The sequence below is a fragment of the Peromyscus californicus genome, unplaced genomic scaffold, assembly GCF_007827085.1.
Source record: "Peromyscus californicus insignis strain IS unplaced genomic scaffold, ASM782708v3 Scaffold_2__1_contigs__length_46816999, whole genome shotgun sequence".
Taxonomy (NCBI): domain Eukaryota; kingdom Metazoa; phylum Chordata; class Mammalia; order Rodentia; family Cricetidae; genus Peromyscus; species Peromyscus californicus.
Window position 1 is genome coordinate 35,207,474 of NW_026294540.1, and position 21,147 is coordinate 35,228,620.

Below are 21,147 nucleotides of genomic sequence, written 5' to 3' on the forward strand. Positions count from 1 at the left end.
TCAAACAAAACACCAAAGCCAAAAAAGTCATAACACAAAATGTCCAGGAAATCTGGGACACCATGAAAGGGCCAAACCTAAGAATAATAGGGATAGAGGAAGGAGAATACCAACTCAAAGGCACAGAAAATATATTCAACAAGATCATAGAAGAAAACTTTACCAATTTAAAGAGGGAAATACCTATGAAGATACAAGAAGTCTATAGAACACCAAACAGACTAGACCCCCCCAAGTCCCCTCACCACATAATAATCAAACCACTAAACATACAGAATAAAGAAAGAATATTAAGAGTAGCAAAGGAAAAAGGCCAAGTGACTTATAAAGGCAGACCCATCAGAATAACACCTGACTTCCCAATGGAGATTTTGAAGCCAGAAGGACCTGGACAGATGTAATGCAGACACTAAGAGACCAAGGATGCCAGCCTAGACTAATATACTCAACAAAACTTTCAACCACCATAGATGGAGTGAACAAGACATTCCAAGACAAAACCAGATTTAAACAATACCTATCCACAAATCCAGCCCTACAGAAAGCACTAGAAGGAAAATTCCAACCTAAGGAAGTCAGATGTACCCATGAAAACACTTTCTATCCTTACTTATATTACTAACAGAGAATTATCTTATAATGTCTTTCAAATTTATATACTTTACACCTCTTAGTGAGTTTCTTTTCTGAAATTCTTAACAAGGAAAACTATATCTATGACTAATCTTCCACTCACTATAACTGTAACTATCTAATCTTCAGCTCACTATAACTATAACTATCTAATCTTCAACTCCCTCAGAGAACCTAGAAGGAAATAATATTACCAAAAAACCCCCCAAACCCAAAAAACAAAACAAAACAAAGCAAAAAACAACAACAAAAAAAGCATAGGAAGTGCACACAAGCGGCTTCCAAAAAAATTGTGAGTTGACAGAAACAGCCAGCTGTCTCGACAGTCACCTAAGGTTTCTCCGCAATGTTGGGGCATCATTTTCCACCTATAGGCTTAGCGTATCTGACAGGTTCATTTGTGAAGTAAGATGTACAACAGGCCTACAGTTTGAGCTCATATTCGGTGAGAGTAGTTCATGTACCAGAGTCACCTGAATTCCACTAGTGTCCTATCATGATTCAGGATTTTAAATTCTGGAAATTCTTGATGTTTTTTAAATTCAGCTGTCCATTCTTCTTGGCTTGTGGGTGGCTTCATCTTGTATCCTGTTCTTCTCTGCATCCCATTCTTCTTGGCTTGTGGGTGGCTTCATCTCTTTTATTAAATGCCAGTCTACCATTGAGAGGTTAGACTCTGTCAGCTTAGTTACTCTTTCAAAAATAACTGTTTCAGCTACTGTTCCACTGCACGTCAGAAGCTATCCGTCCACTGCCTGTACAGTTGCCTTCAAAGAAAGGGGCACTGTACCTTTTCTGGATTGCAAAGGCCATATTGTCTTGGCCTCAGACGATGCCTGTTGCTAAAGCCACAACCACACTTGTCTTGACAAGAATCAGTAGTCCTTTGTTTCGTGTTCTGTCTGTCCATTTTGTCCTTTTGTCAGCAGTTGATTTGAGGACACTTTGTTGTCCAGTGGCTAACTTTTGCCACAGTGAAAGTTAACTCCATATGTAGTTTCTTCAATGCCCATATCTTCTCTGAAGTAGATTGGTGCTGCCAGGAGCTGACATGTCTCATAGTCATAAAAAAAGGAAAAAATTCTAAGTTATTAAAACATTTTAAATGCCATATTCTGTAGATCTCTGAAGGGTTTGAAGATGACCTGTCTATCTAAAATACCTCTGCTCAACCTTGAAAACATGTCTAATATGACTCCAAGTTCAATTGTAATGTATAACTACTAACTTTCATTTCTTTATATCCTAATAGTTGATAATAATAACATTTAAGGATTAGCAAATTGTATTACATTGTTTTTTTTTTTTTTTTTTTTTTTTTGGTTTTTCGAGACAGGGTTTCTCTGTGTAGCTTTGCGCCTTTCCTGGAACTCACTTGGTAGTCCAGGCTGGCCTCGAACTCACAGAGATCCGCCTGCCTCTGCCTCCCAAGTGCTGGGATTAAAGGCGTGCGCCACCACCGCCCGGCTGTATTACATTGTTAAATGAACTGTATAAGTACAATATCTTGAACAAGATTAGAAATATATGTACAGCATTTTCAAACAATCTCAATCTCAATATATGTAATTTGTACACAATATACAAAAATCCAATCCAATGTAAAGTATTTAAAACTAGTAATTGTCTTTTAAAAGTAGATTCAATAATTAACTATATCATATCTATATCTTCTCTTTACTTTTCAGAGTAGATTCAATAATCTACCCTCTATTCTATCATTTCTATATATCTTTTTTTTTTAAAACAAGAACCTTAAATCTAATCTCCTTTGCTTATCCCTTTTCTTAACCCTTAGCAACAACTTGTAACCAACCCTCCTAAACAATGAAAATTATCCCAGACCCAAAACCCATTAAAAGACCAAAAACCACCCGCCCCACACCACTTCTTTGGGAATGTGAGTGTCATGTTCTTAAAATTGCTTCCTGCTGGTTATGGGCAAAGGCATCTTTATTCTGAAAAGAAAAATTTTGGGTTAATTGTCAAATTCTAGGAAAGGTAGCTATATCCTTTGTTGTCCAGTCTGTGCATAATGCCAAAGTTCAGGGCTTATCTCAAGTCCTTATTCAAGTAGTTTGTGAAACTGGGTCATCTCAGCTAGCCATCTCAAAATTGATCTGAACAGTTTGTAGTCTAAAGCTTATCTGTAGGTGATGTTTGTCAGCTTAGTGGTATTATTATTGTCCACATGGAATTGTTGTTGTGGGGCTCCACCATCTTTCTGGAGACTTCAAATTTGATGTTAGGCCTGGTCGTGATTTCCTGCAGAAAACTGATTAAGACTTGAACAAAATGACATGTATAGGCAGCTAATTGAAGCCTTTTTTCTAGAATTAGTACTCTATATTAGCATTGATATCTTAACAAAGTTTAAAATATATATATATTAATCTTATAAACTTTGATATAAAATTCATAACTTAAGAAAAGTTTAAAGAATCAGAATAGAATCAAAGAATTGAGATTAGTAGTAATAGAATAGTCCCTTTATTTTTTTTGTTTTCTCCTGTCCCATGTCAGAAGATGGCTTTCTTCTGGCATGATACAGGGAGTTTGCATTTTCCTTTTAACAACATGGATGTTTCCTGTACAATGGGAGGCAAAATCCAATCAGCTCTCTTTATAAGATCAATTCAATCGCTTTTGGAATATTTGCTGTTAATCTCTCCCAAAAAATTACTGCAAGATTTTTGCCAAGGTTCACTTTCTGCCCATAATTTTTCAATGTCCTCCTTAGCTAAAGGTATGACAATTTCTGCTGGGTCTATTTCTGCTATTTGATGAAGTCTCAATTTTCCTTTCAAAATCAAGTCAGAGATTTTTTTCCACATAAGTTTTTAATTTTTTATTGTTTATTTGGTAAAATTATCCATTCTAATATAACATCTAACCTCTGCATTATTTTATTTTTTTACTGTTTATTTGGTAAAATTATCCATTCTAATATAACATCTAACCTCTGCATTAAAATTCCTGTAGGAGAATGCCTAGAGGGTAAAATAACCAAAATGCAATCCAGCTTTGGATCAACCCGATCCATATGTCCTTCCTGTACTTTCTTTTCTACCAAGGCTAATTCTTTCTCAGCTTCAGGTGATAATTCTCTTGGACTATTTAAGTCCTTGTCACCTTCTAAGGCTTTGAACAAATTACTCAGTTCATCATTTTTTACCCTAACAATCGTTTGTAGATGGGAAATGCCTCCAAATAATCTTTGAAAGTCATTAAGAGTCTGTAATTGTACCTAATTTGTACCTTTTGGGGTCTAATTTTTTGTAGACCTATTATATATCCTAAATAATTAATTGATATCTCTAAACCAGTTCAGAATTATTATAAGTCCGCACTGTGAAGGCAAATCTTTCTCAGTCTTTTTCTTGTAAGGGTATTGAAAAGAAACAGTCTTTTAAATCGATAACTATAAGAGGCCATCCTTTAGGTAACAGAGTAGGCAAAGGAATTCCAGACTGTAGAGAGCCCATTGGCTGAATTACTTTGTTAGTTGCTCTAAGTCTGTTACCATTCCACATTTACCAGATTTAATTTTAATAACAAATACAGGAGAATTCAAAGGGTCAGTTGATTGTTCAATATACTGAGCATTTAACTGTTCTTCTACCAGCTTTTCTAAAGCCTGGAGTTTCTCTGTTGTTAAAGGCCATTGCTGAACCCATACAAGCTTGTCTGTTAACCATTTTAAAGGTAGAGCTGTTGGTGTCTTTGGATGATCATCAGTTGTTGTGCCCTGTTCTAGTACAATCTGGATGGCTGGTGACTACTCATTAGAATAATACCTTCTAATATTTCTCTCAGAAAGGTGTTAGTTTATGATTTGTTTCTGTGGTTGGAGGGATGTTAATCTGAGTATTCCATTGTTGTAGCAGATCTCATCCCCATAAATTCATAGCTATGTTAACCACATATGGTTTTAATTTTCCTCTCTGTCCTTCTGGACCTATACATTCGAGTCATCTTGCACTCTGTTTCACTTGAGATAATGTTCCAATCCCTAACAGCTGAACGTTTACCTCCTGAAGAGTCCAAGTTGGATGCCAAAATTCTGGTGCAATTATGGTCACATCAGCACCTGTGTCTACTAAGCCAGATAACAAAACATCATTTATTCTTATTGTTAATTTTGGTCTTCATTCATTTATAGAAGTTTGCCAAAAAAATTTGCTTTATGGCTTCTCCTGAATTTTCTATTCTCTCTTCCTCAGCTGTTTTATCACCCTGAGCAACCTGGTTTATTCCAATAGGCATTTGGTTATTTAATTGCTCTGAGTAGGGGTTTCTTCTATGACGGCAGGGAATGCCTGAACTGGATTTGCTGTGGGGGCCTCCCTGAGGCCCCTCTGGGAGTTTCCCAAGGACCAAGGCAAAGGGTTACCTTGTTTGTCCCTTGTTGATCTACATTCATTGGTCCAATGTTTACCCTTACCACACCTCCTGCCTACTCCCGAAGGAAGGGGCATTCTGTTGCCTTTGCTCTTTGAAGAAACATTGTTTCTAGGAATGCCCTGTTTACAGTCCTTTTTCAAATGACCTTGCTTTCTACATCCAAAACATCTGACATTGCTTTTGAAATTGCTTCTCCTTTTTACATATCATCATGGCCATGAGACTCAACATTAATTGTGTCTCTGATCCAATCCTCCAAGGGTACAGATCTTGCCTTTAACAGCCTGATTATTCTCTTGCATGCTTCATTCACGTTCTCAAAAGCCAAAGATTTGATTATTATCTGGCTAGTGTCTGAATTGGGGACCATTCTTTTTACTGCTGAAGACGGTCTTTATAAGAATTCCGTGAAGGATTCTTTTGGGCCCTGTATAACTTTTGTGAATGACTCAGTTTTCTTTCCTGCTTCCTCAAGTCTGTCCCATGCATTCATGGCTGCCATGTGACATAGAATTAAGGTTTGGTTATCATATAAACATTGTCCTTGTATTTCAGCATATTGGCCTTCTCCAAGAAGCTGATCCTGGGAAATTTCCACACCTCTAGCCATCCTTTAACTTTCTATGTTTTTAGCCTCATATTGGTACCACATGCACCACTGGAGTTGTGCTCTGGGTTCCAGGACAGCGGTATCAATTCTTTCCAGTCTTGAGGGATAATCCTATTACAAGTTGACCAGGAGTTTAACATTTTCTTTACAAATGAGGAATGCATGCCATAAGATGCTGTTGCCTCCTTAAACCTTTTTTTATTTTTAAACTTTATAATTTAATTTAACTTTACATATCAGCCACAGATTCCCCTGTCCTCCCTCCTCCTGCCCCACCCTCGCCCTCCCCCCAATCCACCCCCATTCCAATCTCCTCCAGGGCAAGGACTCCCCTGAGGATTCAGCTCAGCCTGGTAGATTCAGTCGAGGCAGGTCCAGTCCCCTCCTCCCTTCACCCAGGCTGAGCAAAGTGTCCCAGCATAGATGCCAGGCTCCAAAAAGCCAGCTCATGCACTAAGGACAGGTCCCGGTCCCGCTGCCTGGGGGCCTCCCAAACAGTCCAAGGTAATCAACCGTCTTACTTATCCAGAGGGCCTGATTCAGTTGGGGACTCCTTAGCTATTGGTTCATAGTTCATGTGTTTCCACTAGTTTGGCTATTTGTCCCTGTGCTTTTTCCAATCATGGTCTCAACATCTCTTGCTCATACAATCCCTCCTCTTTCTTGACGACTGGACTCCTGGAGCTCCACCTGGGGCCTGGCTGTGGATCTCTGCATCTGCTTCTATCAGTCATTGGATGAAAGTTCTACCATGACAGTTAGGGTGTTCGGCCATCTGATCACCAGAGTAGGTCAGTTCAAGCTTTCTCTTGACTATTGCCAATAGTCTGTTGTGGAGGTATCTTTGTGGATTTCTGGGGACCTCTCTAGCACTTTGCTTCTTCCTATTCCCATGGGGTCTTCATTTATTATGGTCTCTCTTTCCTTGTTCTCCCTCTCTGTTCTTGATCGAGCTGGGATCTCCCACTCCCCTAAGCTCTCTTTCCCCCAACACTTGCCCTTTATTAGCCCCCCTCATGTTCAGTTTGCTCATGTAGATCTCATCTATTTCTCTGTCATTGGATGATCCCTGTGTCTTTCTGAGGGTCCTCTTTACTAGGTAGCCTCCCTGGAGTTGTGAGTAGCAGTTTAGTCATCCTTTGTTTTACATCTAGTATCCACTTATGAATGAGTACATACCATGTTTGTCTTTCTGAGTCTGGGTTACCTCACTCAGGATGATTTTTTCTAGATCCATCCATTTGCCTGGAAACCTCATGATGTCATTGTGTATATGTACCACATTTTTGTTTATCCATTCTTAAGTTGAAGGGTATCTAGTTTTTTTCCAGGCTCTGGCTATTACAAACAATGCTGCTATGAACATACCTGAGCATTCCTTGGGAATATGCCCAATTGTAGTATAGCTGGGTCTTGGGGGAGATTGATTCCCAATTTTCTAAGAAAGTGCCATATTGATTTCCAAAGTGGTTGTACAAGCTTGCATTCCCACCAACAGTGGAGGAGAGTTCCCCTTGCTCCATATCCTCTCCAGCATAAGCCGTCTTCAGTGTTTTTGATCTTAGCCATGCTGATGGGTGTAAGGTGATATCTCAGAGTTGTTTTGATTTGCATTTCCCTGATGATTAAGGATGTTGAGCAATTCCTTAAATGTCTTTCAGTGGCTGGGCTGTGGTGGCGCATGCCTTTAACCCAAGCACTTGGGAGGCAGAGCCAGGCAGATCTCTGTGAGTTTGAGGCCAGCCTGGTCTACAAAGCGAGTTCCAGGAAAGACACAAAGCTACACAGAGAAATCCTGTCTCAAAAAATACCAAAAAAAAAAAAATGTCTTTCAGCCTTTTGACCTACTTCTGTTGAGAATTCTCTGTTTAGCTCTAAAGTCCCTTTCTTAATTGGACTGTTGGGCATTTTGATGTATAATTTCTTGAGTTCTTTATATATTCTGGATATCAGCCCTCTGTCAGATGTTGGGTTGATGAAGATCTTTTCCTATTCTGTCGGCTGTCACTTTGTCTTGTTGACCGTGTCCTTTGCTCTACAAAAGCTTCTCAGTTTCAAGAGGTAATTGTTTCTCTCAGTGTCTGTGCTACTGGTGTTATACTTAGGAAGTGATCTCCAGTGCCAATGCATTTAAGACTACTTCCTACTTTCTCTTCTATCAGGTTCAGAATAACTGGATTTATGTTGAGGTCTTTGATCGACTTGGACTTAAGTTTTGTGCACGGTGACAGATATGGATCTGTTTGCAGTCTTCTACATGTTGACATCCAGTTTTGCCAGCACCATTTGTTGAAGATGCTTTCTTTTTTCCATTGTACAGTTTTGGCTTCTTTGTCAAAAATTATATATTCATAGGTGTGCAGATTAATGTCAGGGTCTTCAGTTCGATTCCATTGGTCCACATGTCCTGGTTTTATGCCAGTACCAAGCTGTTTTTATTACTGTAGCTCTATAGTAGAGCTTGAAGTCATGGATCATTGATGCCTCCAGAGGTTGTTTTATTGTACAGGTTTCTTTTGGCTATCCTGGTTTTTTTGTTTTTCCCTATGAAGTTGAGTATTGTCTTTCCTGGTCTGTGAAGAATTGTGTTGGTATTTTGATGGGGATTGCATTGAATCTGTAGATTGCTTTAGGTAAGATTGCCATTTTCACTCTGTTAATCCTACCTATTCATGAGCATGGGAGATCTTTCCATTTTCTGACATCTTCTTCAATTTCTTTTTTCAGGGACTTAAAAGTTCTTGTCATACAGGTCTTTCACTTGCTTAGTTAGAGTTACCCCAAGGTATTTTATATCATTTGTGGCTATTGTAAAGGGTGATGTATCTGTGATTTCCTTCTCAGCCTGTTTGTCACTTGTATATAGAAGGGCTACTGATTTTTTTTGAGTTAATCTTGTATCCTGCTACATTGCTGAAGGTGTTTATAAGCTGTATGAGTTACTTGTTCGTATTTTTGGGGTCACTCATATATTCTATCATGTCATCTGCAAATACTGAAAGCTTGACTTCTTCCTTTCCAATTTATATGTCCTTGACCTCCTTATGTTGTCTTATTGCTCTGGCTAGAACTTCAAGTACTGTATTGAATAAGTATGGGGAGAGTGGACTGCCTTGTCTTGTTCCTGATTTTCCTGGAATCGCTTTGATTTTCTCTTCATTTAAAATTCTTAAACCTTCTTAAATCTAACATTTCAACTGGAGTCCAGTTATTATGTACATGTCCTTGATCAGGTAGCTGCTGTCCAATTACCAGATAAATTAAGTTTGATTGTTTGAAAACAGGCTTTCTTTCTGTAACCTTATAATCCAATCCTGAAATAATTTCACCTTTAAATTCTTTTGTCTGAGTCTGAATTTCTCTATAACTAATTTTAACAGGTTTTTCTAAAGCTTTTTATTCTGGCACTTAAATTGACTATCTTTTTAAATTGTAAAATAAGGATAAGTAAACTAATAATATGCACAATTGATGTTATGTACATTACATCAACATTAATCCTCTCATATAATTGTTTTATTATCAGATTGCCTAATGTTTTATCAAACAAAGACCAATTGCCTTCTATTATAAAGATATTACCCATTTTTTTAATTTGGAAAAAATTTTCTCTTTTAAATATTTTCTCCCTCTAACATATCTGATATCTTAATTGACTTACCAAGTCTTCATAGAATGGTAGAAGTCTGAGGGATTTCAAAACAGCTACCTAGCCTGGTTGGAGAGAGAGAGAGAGAGAGAGAGAGAGAGAGAGAGAGAGAGAGAGAGAGAGAGAGAAAGCAAGTAATCAAGTGCCTAATGTCTTCCAGTAGAAGAGAAAAAAGCTATGTGCCATGTGTTCTGGCTTGATCCAATTTGGGGCCTGAACTCCAGCTTCCTTAAGCTCCAACCAGGTGAGTTGGTGATCTGGCTGCAAGCATCTCCAGCTGCTGTGTGTAGCTGCTGCAGCTACAACTGAGTGCAGCTCTGACCATGTGCAGCCAGATCTGACCGATTATAGCTCTGACCAGGCCTGGGGTCTGTTAACTCTGTCTGAGCTGGGGCCTGTAACCCCTGTCTGAGCAGTGTCCCCTAACCACCAATGGTTTTTATAGAATTTTTGCCACATTGGGCACCAAATGTAGTCGAATTTCTAAACAGTTTTGTTAAATAGGAAACAGAGCCAAATACAGAGTTAAAGCCTAAGCGATCAGAGCAAGTGCCACGACTCCCTTTAGCTTACCACTCACTGTCATCCTTCCCCCTAAGAGAGAGACCTTCTCCTGTGTGTCTTGCATTTTATTGCTTTCCTGTTCTGCCTTCTCATTGGCTCTAAGCCCAGCCACATGACTTCTTTGTCATTGCCTGTCTATACAGACCTCCTGGTCTCTATGGTTGGTACTGGGATTAAAGACTCAAGAGTCACCATGCTTGGCTGTGTCCTTGACCACACAGAGACTCTGCCTGCCATGTGATTGGATTAAAGGCATGGGCTGCCACCGCCTGACTTCTATTCCTGGCTTGCTAGTAACCTCTGATCTCCAGGCAAACTTTATTTATTAATATACAAATAAAATCACATTTCAGCACAATTAAAGTATCACCACAATTCCTTAATATCAATGGACTTAGTTCACCTATAAAAAACCACATGCTAACAGAACGGATACAAAATCAGAACCCATCCTTCTGCTGCATACAAGAAACACACCTCAACTTTAAAGACAGACACTACCTCAGAGTAAAAGGCTGGGAAAAAGACTTTCCAATCAAATGGTCTTAAGAAGCAAGCTAGTGTAGCTATTGTAGGGAAAAGGGGCTGGCTAAAGAAATCCACCTTGACCCTGGAGCCCAGAACTAGGAAACATAGCTCAGGGCAGAAAGAAACACAGTTTGGCCCAGTCATATCAGAGGCATCTCTGTCCCTGGCCAACTGACTTGTGAAACCAACCAATCACAGAGCAGGATAGTAGAACCCATAGTTGACTCCATCCCCAAGACTTCCTGTGTAAACCGCCCTGCCTAGTCAGAAAAAAAGGCTGTTCTCTCCACCCTGGTAGAGGCAGTTACTCTCCTGGACTCCTCCTTCCCAAATAAATCTCTTTCTCAAAAGAGTTTTTTGGGTGTGAACGTCTTCATTCACTGGTATAGAGAAGATCCTTGCTGAGACATCCCCCAGTGGACAAAATAAGGGAGAGCTGAAAGAGCAAGGAGGAGCTGAATAGAAGATCTTTGCTGAGACATCCCTCAGTGGATAGATAGATAGTTAAAGAACTAATAAGTAACACTTTTCTCCAGAGCTAGAGGAGAATGATGCATTTCTGCAGGGATTTCCCCTTTTGTAGAGTGAAGCAAAAGAAGCAACATTTAGACTGGAGACACAGAGCTCTGCTAGGGAGCCCCCTTAAGTGGGGGTTGAGCAAAGCTCAGTTGTAGAGGTTCTCCAGGAGAGGAGCAGGATTGCTATATCCTGTGGGGAGACCATTTCCCATCACACTAGGTATACCTTGACTTTCCCAAAGAGTCAGGATACCCTTCCCTGCTGAAGCAGTTCCAGGCCTGACTCTCCCAAGAAGTCAGAAAAAATTCCCTTCCAGGGTTGGGCTGCTTCTTTGCAGTTTCAGCTGTCAGGGCTGTGCTAAACAGCTCTAGATGTCTGGGATACCTTCAGGGCAGAGCTGTTGTTCTGAGCAGCATGAGGTGTCCAGGTTACCTTGCCCTCCAGGGTTGAACTGTCTCCTTGCAGTTCAGCCATTAGAGCTGTCGAAGCAGCTCAAGGTGTTGCCTGACTCTGCAGGTAGTCAGAACACCTTTCCCCAGAGTTGTTGCAACCAATTTACCTACATTTTTGGTGCCAAAACCCAGCACACCAAATCCACAGAGTTGCAAAACTCATGTTTTGCAACCAGTTTTCTAACATTTTTGTTGCTGAAACCCAGGACACCAAATTCACAGAGTTGCAAAACTCAAACGATTTGTAACAATTTACTTACAGCTATCTTAATATCTAACAAAATAGACTTCAAACTAAAATCAATCAAAAGAGATTGAGAAGGACATTACATACTCATCATAGGAAATATCCACCAAGATGAAATTTCAATTCTGAACATTTATGCCACAAATACAAGGGCACCCACATATGTGAAAGAAACATTACTGAAGTTTAAATTACATACCAAACCCCACATATTAACAGTGGGAGATTTCAACACCCCACTATTACCATTAGAAAGATCTGCCAGCTCTAAACTTAACAGAGAAATAGGGGCCTAACAGATGTTATGACTCAAATGGAATTAATCAATATCCACAGAACATTCCCCTCTAAGAAAAATGAATATACCTTCTTCTCAGCACTCCATGGAACCTTCTCTAAAATCAACCACATACTTGGTCACAAAGCAAATCTCAACAAATACAAAAAAGTTGGAATAACCTCCTGTATTCTATTGGACCACTATGGCTTAAAGTTAGATTTCAAGAACAACAAAAATTACAGAAGCCTAGAATATCATGGAAACTGAATAATGCTCAACTGAATCACCAATGGGTCATGAAAGAAATAAAGAAAGAAATTAAAGATTTCCTAGAATTCAATGAAAATGAATATATGACATACCCAAATTTATGGGACACTATGAAAGCAGAGCTAAGAGGAAAATTCATAGTACTAAATGCCCACATGAAGAAGTTGGAGAAATCTCACATTAGTGACTGAACAGCACACCTGAAAACTCTAGAACAAAAAGAACCAAACTCATCCAGGAGAAACAGATGCCAGTAAATAATCAAATTGAGGGATGAAATCAATAAAATGGAATCAGAACAATACAAAGAATCAATGAAAAAAGAGTTGGTTCTTTGAGAAACTCAACAAGATAGACAAGCCCTTATCTAAAATAACCAAAAGGCAGAGAGAGAGAGAGAGAGAGAGAGAGAGAGAGAGAGAGAGAGAGAGAGAGAGAGAGAGAGAGAGAGAGAACCAAAATTAGCAAAATCAGAAATGAAAAGGGAGACATAACAACAGATAATGAGGAAATCCAGAGAATCATCAGGTCATACTGCAAAAACCTATATTCCACAAAATTGGAAAATCTAAAAGAAATGAACAATTTTTTGGATAGGTAACACATACCAAAGCTAAATCAAGACCAGATAAACAAGTTAAATAGACCAATAACCCCTAAGGAAATAGAAACAGTCATTAAAAGTCGACCAACCAAAAAAAAAGCCCAGAACCAGATGGTTTCAATGAAGAATTCTACCATATTTTCAATGAAGCATTAATACCAATATTCCTCAAATTGTTCCACACAATAGAAACAGAAGGAGCATAACTAAATTCCTTTTATGAGGCTACAGTTACTCTGATTCCAAAGACACACAAAGATGCAAAAAAGAAAGAGCATTATAGACCAATCTCCCTCATGAACATAGATGGAAAAATATTTAATAAAATATTGGCAAACCAACTCCAAGAACAAATCAAAAAAATTATCCACCATAATCAGTTAGGCTTCATCCCAGAGACTCAAGGATGGTTTAACATATGAAAATCTGTCAATGTAATACACCATATAAACAACTTGAAAGAAACAAAACACATGATCATTTCATTAGCTGCTGAAAAGGCCTTTGACAAAATCCAACACCCCCTCATGATAAAGGTCTTGGAGAGATCAGGAATATAATGAACATACCTAAACATAATAAATGCGATTTACAGCAAGCCAACAGGCAACATTAAATTAAGTGGAGAGAAACTCAAAAGTGATTCCACGAAAATCAGAAGCAAGACAAGGCTGTCTGCTCTCCCCATATTTATTCAATATAGTACTTGAAGTTCTAGCTAGTGCAATAAGACAACAAAAGGAGATCAAGGGGATAGAAATTGGAAAGGAAGAAGTCAAGCTTTCACTCTTTGCAGATTATATCATAGTGTACATAAAAGACCCCAAAAACTCTACCAGGGAACTCCTACAGCTGATAAATGCCTTCAGTAATGTGGCAGGATGCAAGATTAACTAAAAAAAGTCAGTGGCCCTCTTATACACAAATGATAAATGGGATGAGAAAGAAATCAGAGAAATATCACTCTTTACAATAAGCCACAAATAATATAAAATATCTTGGGGTAGCTCTAAGCAAGTGAAAGACCTGTATGACAAGAACTTCAAGTCTCTGAAGAAAGAAATTGAAGATGTCAGAAAATGGAAAGATTTCCCATGCTCATGGATAGGTAGGATTAACATAGTAAAAATGTCAATCTTACCAAAAGCACTCTACAGATTTAATGCAATCCCCATCAAAATCCCAACATATTTTTTTCACAGACCTGGAAAGAACAATACTCAACTTAATATGGAAAAACAAAAAACCCAGGATAGCTAAAAGACTCCTGTACAACAAAGCCACCTCTGAAGGCATCACCATCCCTAACATCAAGCTCTACTATAGAGCCGTAGTAATAAAAGCAGCTTGGTATTGGCATAAAAACCAACACATGGGCCAATGGAATCAAATTGAAGTCCCTTACATTAACCCACACACCTATGAATACCTGATTTTTGACAAAGAAGCCAAAACTGTACAATGGAAAAAAGAAAGCATCTTCAACAAATGGTGCTGGCATAACTGGATGTCAACATGTAGAAGATTGCAAATAGATCCATATCTATTGCCATGCACAAAACTCAAGTCCAAGTAGATCAAAGATCTCAATATTAAACCAGTTATACTGAATCTGACAGAAGAAAAAGTAGGAGGTAGTGTTGAACACATTTGCACAGGAGACCACTTCCTAAATATAACACCAGTAGCACAGACCCTGAGAGCAACAATTAATAAATAGGACCTCCTGAAACTGAGAAGCTTCTGTAAGGCAAAGGACACAATAAATAAGACAAAACGACAGCCTACAGAATGGGAAAAGATTTGCACTGACCCCACATCTGACAGAGGGCTGATCTCCAGAATACATAAATACCTCAAGAAACTAGACATCAAAATAATGTACAATCCAATTTAAAAATGGACTATAGATCTAAACAGAGAATTCTCAACAGAAGAATCTCAAAGGGCCGAAAGACATTTAAGGAATTGCTTAACATCCTTAGTTATCAGGAAGAGGCAAATAAAAATGACTCTGAGATACCATCTTACACCTGTCAGAATGGCTAAGATCAAAAGCACTGCAGACAGTTTATGTTGCAGAGGATGTGGAGCTAGGGGAACACTCCTCCACTGTTGGTGAGAGTGCAAACTTGTACAGCCACTTTGGAAATCTGTGTTTTTTCTCAGAAGATTGGTAATCAATCTTCTTCAAGACCCAGCTTTAACACTCCTGGGCATATACCCAAGGAATGCTCAATTATTCTACAGGGACACAAGCTCAACTATATTGGTGAAATTATTAATGCCACTCCACATAGTTAAAAGGAGATTTATTTAATGGCGTAACTTACAAATTAAGGGATAGGTAGGTCGCGGGGTCTGGGGAAGGTGTATCGCAGTCCAGTGGTGTTTTCTGGAGCTCTGCTTGGCCCACCTCCACCATTCAGGGTCCCGGAACCGAGAGAGAGCGCTGGCTCATTCAGATCTCGGGTCTCCAGGCGCCTCCCTTGGCCCCGCCTTGTAGGCGTGACAGTTGCCAAAGTCTCAATGGGGATTGGAACTTCCAGATCAAAGCTGGAATGGCTACCCACTACATCTCCCCCTTTTTGTCTAAATAAGAAGGTTCTAACCTAATACAAGACTATATACAAAGGAATGGTTATCAAATATTGTCCAGAAATAATGAGGGATAATGACCTAGATAAGATGGAACTACAACCAATGCAAACAATATCAAGCAAGAAACACATACTAAAATCCAGAGAAGTATAGAGCATAGGTAAATGGCATGTTACAAAGATCATTCCAAAAGGTGTCCTATCCTAAAGAACCTGAATTTGATACTTAATATGTTCTATCTACTAAGTTGTAACTATAACTGCTAGTCTTCAATCCCATCAAAGACCTGAGAAGGAATATAATGGTACCTGAGAAGTGGTAGATGGATGCAAACAACTTTCGGGAATCTTGCAAGAGTAGATCGAGACAGCTGGCAGCCTGGACAGTCACCTAATGTTTCTCAGCATTGTTGGTGCATTCAAATTGGCTACAGGCCTAGAGTATCTGACAGACCATTTTCAGAAGCAGGAATTCTGAAAGACCATCTTACCCTGTCTTGGCAGAGTACAGTGGTCGCTTTCCTTGTGACCCGCTTGTTCAGAAAGGACAGCATTGCATTTGTACTGTCAGCTGTCGAGGCAAGGTCAGTTCTTTGCCCAGTAGGCCATTTTGTGCCAAGAAGACAAACTTCCAAATGGAAATGTCTTAGAAGCCCAACATTCTCTCAGGATCAAATTGATGCAGCCAGGAGCAATTGTGTCTCACGTCAACAGAATTCTAAGTTATTTAAATGCCATATTCTCTAGGTCTATGAAGTGTTTGAAGATTACCTGTCCATCTGACCTATGTATCTGTAAATCTGGATAACCTAACTAACATAACTATAGTGACGACAAGCATAGGTGACTATAAATCTATAAGTCTTATCTACCGAAATAACCTAAGGACTAAGGCTTCACATAAACAAGGTAAACAGTCTATAAGCAAATGTATGGTAAAGAACGATGACTTCAAAATTGTGACCATACACAAGATATTTATAACAGAGGTAGGAATATATAGTGCTATATGCAATATGACAATAATCTTAAATATATATCAATATACTGAATATCCTAAACAGAAGTAGAACATACATAAAGTATGACAGATATAAATTTACATTTGTATCAATATACAAATTTTTCAAATAAGAGTAGAAATATATGTACATTATAACAAATATAGTTCTGTATTTGTATTAATATACAAATTATCTTAAACAGGAATATAAAAATAGTTTTCATTTGTATCAACATATAAGAATCCATAACAGTGCAAATTACAGTGCAAATTATCTAAGGCTGCTATTTTACTAAATTTGTTTACTAGTATATACAATAATCAACCATAATATCTTATACCTATATATTCCACTTCTTCTTTTCCCTTTTCTCTCTTTTTTTTTTAGAATACTGAGTCTAATATTTTCTTCCACCCCCAACCCTATAACCATCATCCATAACCCTGAGAATTATGAAACCTAAGGGAGAAGGGGTGTCGTTTTCTTAGAATTGCTTCCTGCTGTTTAGGGGGTGATGTTATCTCTGTTGGGTACTGTGAGAAAGCTCAGATAGTTAAATCTCAGTTAGACTAACTGTAGGTTCTGCAGCAAGTCTTAGAGTAATGGGTAAGACTGTCTGAAATTCTGGCAAGAAGTGTAGTATGATGATGATTACCATGGCATCATTCTGGATTGGGTAGAGTTGTTGTTGCAGCCCCATCTTCCTTCTGGAGACTTCCGAGATTGCTATTGGAAAAACTTATTTGTTATCAAAATGGAAGGTTTGGATTTAAAGAGGACATAGCATGTAAGAAAGGATTCTGAGAAATCAAGAGTAAGCATGGAGAGAATTAGAATCTAGAAGACAATGGTCCCTTTTTATTGGTTTCCTTCTGTCCCACACCAGAGGCTCTTCTGATATGGGACTGAAGAATCTCTCAATCTTTTCTTTTAGCAATATGCTTGGTTTTAGAGAATTAGTGAGCCAATTCCATCTCCAAAGCCAGCTTGGCTTATAATTGAATTGGAACCACAACTTTTCTAGATTGATAGAGAGATAGATGTTAGACAGTGAGATTTTACCGTGTGTAGATTGGTACCAATAGATTCTTTCTTTCTGCTGTAAACATCCGGATATCCAAGGCCTTATGATTTTTGGAAGATGGGTATTTCCATTATCCTGGAAAAACAAAAACAGAACCCTACCCCAACCTTTGATTGTTACATTTTTCTTACAACTTGTAGAGATGTCACATTGGTGGATGATCTTTTACTTCTCCTCATCAAGGGGTTTTTCCTGTTCAAATCGAATTTTTATTAATTTTGTTGGTATCGATAGCTTTTCTTCTCCTGCAGAAACAAAGGCAAAACCCCTTCCCCAGCGTAGAACATATCCAGGTTTCCATTCTGAGGTCAGCACATCCTTGAAATAAACCAGTTGGTTTAGCTCAGGAGTTTTGTCTGTCATCCAATGTCTCTCCGCAGCTGTTGTTCCTTTCTCATCAGCATTGAGAAAATTCAAGGTTAATAAAGCACTATGTAATGTATTTCTAGGAGTCATTGTTACCTGTTGCTGTTTATTTAGTATATCCTTTAAAGTTCGATTGGATCTTTCTATGATTGCTTGGCCTGTGGGATTGTGTGGTATACCTGTAACATGCTTTATATTGTAATAAGCAAAGAATTGTCTCATTTTATTGGAGACATATGCTGGGGCATTGTCTGTCTTAATTTGTACAGGTATTCCCATGATGGCCATAACTTCTAATAAGTGTGTAATCACAGAATCAGCCTTTTTAGAACTCATAGGAGTTGCCCATTGATATCCTGAATAGGTGTCAATGTTATGATGTACATACTTTAATCTTCCAAATTCTGCAAAGTGAAACACATCCATCTGCCAAATTTCATTTCTTTGTATACCTTTTGGATTGCTCCCTGTAGGTAGTGGAGTTTGGTTATAGATGGAACAAGTAGGACATTTTTTTCACAATATCCTTAGCCTGTTGCCAAGTGATGGAGACATCCTTCTTCAAACCTTTGCTATTTATGTGGTATTTCTTATGAAATTCTGAAGCTTCTAGCATATTACCTATTAGTAACTGATCAATTTCATCATTACCTTGTGCTAGAGGTCCTGGCAGACCTGTATGGGATCTGACATGTGTTATATATATAGGATGTTCCCTTTTTCTGATGATTTCCTGCAATTGTATGAATAATGAAGTTAATTCTGTATTATCAGGAATAAATTCAGCAGTTTCAATGTGTAAAACAACTCTCTCTGCATATTGAGAGTCAGTGTCTATATTGAGGGGTTCTGTGAAGTCCATCAGTACCATAAGAATGGCATACAGTTCTGCCTTTTGTACAGAGCTGTATGGACTTTGTACCACTTTACTTAAGTCTCCTGATTTATATCCTGCTTTCCCTGATTTATTTGCATCAGTATAGAATGTGAGGACTCCAGAAATTGGCTTTTGTCATACAATGTGAGGAAGGACCCATTCAGTCTTCTTTATGAATTCTATTCTCTTGCTTTTGGGATAGTGGTTGTTAATCTCTCCCAAAAAGTTACTGCAGGCTCTTTGCCAGTATTCATTATCTTTCCATAGTGATGAAATTTCCTCATTAGTTAAAGGTACTACAATTTCTGCTGGGTTCATTCCTGTCAACTGGCGAAGTCTCAGTTTACCTTTTTGAATCAAATCAGAGATCTTTTTCTATATAAGTCTTTAATTTCTTATTTGGTTTATGTGGTAGGAATATCCATTCCAATATAATATCTTCCCTCTGCATCAAAATACCTGTTGGGGAATCTCTGGAGGGGAATATGACAAGAATGCATTTAAGTTCTGGATTCACACGATCCACATGTGCTTCTCGAATTGTCTTTTCTACTAGAGCCAATTCCTTCTCAGCTTCGGCTGATAATTCTCTTGGACTATTTAATTCTATGTCCCCTTCTAGAGTATTAGCCAATTTTTGTAGTCCATCTTTGGGTATTCCCATGATACCCAGTAAGTTGGAAATACTTCCTAATAACTTTTGAAAATCATTAAGAGTCTTCAATCGATCTCTCCTTAGTTGTACCTTTTGGGGTCTAATTTTTTTGTAGCTCTATCTTATATCCTAAGTAATTAATAGAATCTCCTCTTTGTATTTTTTCAGGAGCAATTTGCAGTCCCCAGTGAGGCAAAACTTTTTTTACTTCTTCAAACATGCTTTCTAATGTATCTAACTTTGGATCAGCTAATAGGATATCATCCATATAGTGATAAATTATGGATTGTGGAAACTTTACACAAGTTACCTCCAATGGTTTCTGCACAAAGTATTGGCACAAAGTAGGGCTGTTTAACATTCCCTGTGGGAAGACCTTCCATTGATATCTCTTGACTGGCTGAGAATTGTTATAATTAGGTACTGTGAAGGCAAATTTTTCTCTATCATTTTCTTGTAAGGGTATGGTAAAGAAACAGTCTTTTAAGTCAATAACTATTATAGGCCATTCTTTAGGTAGCAAAGAGGGCAAGGGCATCCCAGTCTGTAGGGAGCCCATTGGCTGAATTACTTTATTAATAGCTCTCAGATCTGTCAGCATTCTCCAATTACCAGACTTTTTTTTAATAACAAATACAGGAGAATTCCAAGGGCTGGTAGGTTCTTCAATGTGTTGAGCATTTAACTGCTCTTGAACCAGCTGTTCTAAAGCTTGTAGCTTCTCTTTTGTCAAAGGCCATTGTCCAACTCAGACAGGTTTATTACTTAGCCATTTTAAAGGTAAGGCAGTTGGTACTTCTGAGAGTTCAACAGCAGTCGTGCTCTGTTTGTGAACAGCCTGAATGGTTGGTGACTGATTTTTATAGCATGTCATGATATTATTCCTAGAAACATGCATTGGTCTGTATTCCTTTTCTGAAAATGTAGAAATTTTAATCTGGGTATTCCACTGTTGTAACAGATCTTGAACCCAAAGATTTACTGCTACATTTGCTACATATGGCTTTAGCCTTCCTCTCTGTCCTTCTGGCCCTATGCATTCAACCCATCTCGGACTCTGTTTTATCTGAGATAGGGTGAAAATCCCTAAAAGTTGGACATCTATATCTTGAAGAGGCCAATTCGGATGCCATGATTTTGGTGTAATTATAGTCACATCTGCACCTGTGGCTACCAGGCCCTCCATAACCAGGCCATTAATTCGAATTCTAAGCTTTGGTCTTTGTTCATTTATGGAAGTCTGCCAAAATATTTGTTTTATACTGTTCTTTGTAAACTGTGATCCACCTATCAGAGCTGTTTTATCATCCATTGCAGTATCGGTTTTTACATTAGGCATTGGTTTATTCAGTTGTCCTGGAGAGAAATTTATTCCACAGTGGCTGGGAATGTTCATACTACATTTGATTTGAGGGCCTGCAAGAGGCCCCCTGAGGCATTTCCTGCCAGTAAAGGGTTGCCTTGTATATCTATTTTTGATCTGCACTCATTGGTCCAATGTCGGCCTTTGCCATACCTTCTACATAATCCAGGAGTTGGTTGGGGCTCCTGTTTAGGCTATTCCTAAAAGGAGTATTACTTCTAGGAGTACCCCACGTACAGTTTTTTTTTTACTTATATGACCTGGTGTACCACATTTAAAACATTTGGTAACACCGGGCCTTCTTTCACCTCTGGGATTTGTCTCTCTTATCCAAGCCTCATTACTGTAGTTATGAGACTCAACACCATTAGTATACTGAATCCATTCTTCCAAAGGAGCTGATCTGATCTTTAATGGTGTAAGTATTCTTCTGCATTC

General features: G+C 38.5%; 1 protein-coding gene across 2 annotated transcripts in view; it reads left to right on the forward strand.

The window, feature by feature from the left end:
* Window positions 1-21,147, forward strand: part of LOC128120387 (zinc finger protein 501-like) — a 52,957-nt gene that overhangs the window by 23,362 nt on the left and 8,448 nt on the right. The window lies entirely within an intron of this gene.